The sequence below is a fragment of the Hetaerina americana genome, unplaced genomic scaffold (assembly GCF_022747635.1).
Source record: "Hetaerina americana unplaced genomic scaffold, ioHetAmer1.1.p SCAF_972, whole genome shotgun sequence".
NCBI lineage: Eukaryota > Metazoa > Arthropoda > Insecta > Odonata > Calopterygidae > Hetaerina > Hetaerina americana.
The window spans coordinates 7,501-10,000 of NW_027287619.1; the positions used below are offsets into that span (position 1 = coordinate 7,501).

Below are 2,500 nucleotides of genomic sequence, written 5' to 3' on the forward strand. Positions count from 1 at the left end.
GTTATGGCTGGTTGAGAACCGACTTATCCGGAGCGAATCCCATCTGTCCACGGTGACTAACACGGTCAATAATAAGAACGGCTATTATTCCTTTACATGAAAGCCGTTTCCATGAGGATATCACTACCTTTTTATTAAATAAAGGCAATGAAGGGAACGTACAAGTCCAAACAAACGATTAAAAATTGCTTTTTTTTTGGATATTGCGAAATATGGGCGAGGGAAGGGGATATTTCCATGCCTGGCTTATAATGTCGAGGAAAATGAATTAAGTGTTAAGTAACGATATATATATGTTGAAAGGTTGACTTGGTTTGTAACTGATGTAACGATTTTTGCAATTCTTCCGGGAAAAAATCCGCAAGTGAAGCGAATTTAATGCGCAAATTATTCGCTGAAAACGAATAAATTACTTGGAAAAATTTTCTAAGTGCCGATTAATAATAATAAAGTAAGAAGTAAGGGTAAACTGGGAAGGACATGCAGAGAGAACGTAATCTTTGGAAAATGGTCGAAAATTTTCTAAGTCCCGCAAAAAATCGGCGTTTTGGACCAGTCTTTTTGCCCAGAATCTCCGAAAAACACCGGCGATTGCGCCATTCTGAGCAATGTCCAAGGGGATCCCAAAATGATTTTGACTTATATGTGGAGTATCGCATTGGCGAGTCCAACCGGTCAGCAAATGGCGAGGAAGTGATTCGGGGTTGGTTCTCGGTCTCTTCGGATCTCGCCCACCTCTACCTAGTCCCTTTTGGATTTGGAACACGAAAGTATAAATTTTCGGGCAAATACCGACGCCATGCGGGTTGCCGGGAAACCCCCGGTCGATTCCCGGTGTCGAGTGGGCTCGGAGTCGGTGAAAATTGAACGTTCTCCTCGCGAGAAAATCGAGCTAAGCGTGGTCCCGGTGGGTGATTCCGCCGGGAACATAGCCCATGCAAGCTCCCTGGTTGATCCTGCCAGTAGTCATATGCTTGTCTCAAAGATTAAGCCATGCATGTCTCAGTACTAACCGCTTTAAGGCGAAACCGCGAATGGCTCATTAAATCAGTTATGGTTCCTTGGATCTTACCCACACTTACATGGATAACTGTGGTAATTCTAGAGCTAATACATGAAACTCGTGCCTCGACCAGTGATGGAAGGGGTGCTTTTATTAGAACAAAACCAATCGGTCGGTCTTCCGTCCGTTGCCTTGGTGACTCTGAATAACTTTTGGCTGATCGCACGGTCTGAGCGCCGGCGACGCATCTTTCAAATGTCTGCCTTATCAACTTTCGATGGTAGGTTCTGCGCCTACCATGGTTGTAACGGGTGACGGGGAATCAGGGTTCGATCCCGGAGAGGGAGCCTGAGAAACGGCTACCACATCCAAGGAAGGCAGCAGGCGCGCAAATTACCCACTCCCGGAACGGGGAGGTAGTGACGAAAAATAACGATACGGGACTCATCCGAGGCCCCGTAATCGGAATGAGAACACTTTAAATCCTTTAACGAGGATCTATTGGAGGGCAAGTCTGGTGCCAGCAGCCGCGGTAATTCCAGCTCCAATAGCGTATATTAAAGTTGTTGCGGTTAAAAAGCTCGTAGTCGGAGGTGTGTCTCGGACGGTCGGTTCGCCGCTTGTCGGTGCTCAACTGGCCGGTCCGGACGTCCTGCCGGTGGGGTCCGCGAGGCTCCGTTATCCTTCTTTGGTCCTCTTCACCGAGTGCCTTGGTGGGCCGGCACGTTTACTTTGAACAAATTAGAGTGCTCAAAGCAGGCCGTTGGTCGCCTGAATACTGTGTGCATGGAATAATGGAATAGGACCTCGGTTCCATTTTGTTGGTTTTCAGAACTCGAGGTAATGATTAATAGGGACGGACGGGGGCATTCGTATTGCGACGTTAGAGGTGAAATTCTTGGATCGTCGCAAGACGAACCGATGCGAAAGCATTTGCCAAGAACGTTTTCGTTGATCAAGAACGAAAGTTAGAGGTTCGAAGGCGATCAGATACCGCCCTAGTTCTAACCATAAACGATGCCAGCTAGCCATCCGCCGAAGTTCCTTCTATGACTCGGCGGGCAGCTTCCGGGAAACCAAAGCTCTTGGGTTCCGGGGGAAGTATGGTTGCAAAGCTCAAACTTAAAGGAATTGACGGAAGGGCACCACCAGGAGTGGAGCCTGCGGCTTAATTTGACTCAACACGGGAAACCTCACCAGGCCCAGACACCGGTAGGATTGACAGAATAAGAGCTCTTTCTTGATTCGGTGGGTGGTGGTGCATGGCCGTTCTTAGTTGGTGGAGCGATTTGTCTGGTTAATTCCGATAACGAACGAGACTCTGGCCTGCTAACTAGGCGTCGGAATCTATTATGCTTCCGACGTAGCTATCTTCTTAGAGGGACAGGCGGCTCCTAGCCGCACGAGATTGAGCAATAACAGGTCTGTGATGCCCTTAGATGTTCTGGGCCGCACGCGCGCTACACTGAAGGAATCAGCGTGTCCTCCCTGGCCGAA

General features: G+C 48.5%; 1 non-coding gene across 1 annotated transcript in view; it reads left to right on the forward strand.

Annotated features, from left to right (window-relative positions):
• Positions 1-943: 943 nt before the first annotated feature.
• Positions 944-2,500, forward strand: part of LOC139699898 (small subunit ribosomal RNA) — a 1,865-nt gene continuing 308 nt past the window's right edge. The window contains exon 1 of the ribosomal RNA XR_011703626.1: positions 944-2,500. This exon is cut by the window's right edge and continues 308 nt beyond it. This is a non-coding gene — a ribosomal RNA (small subunit ribosomal RNA).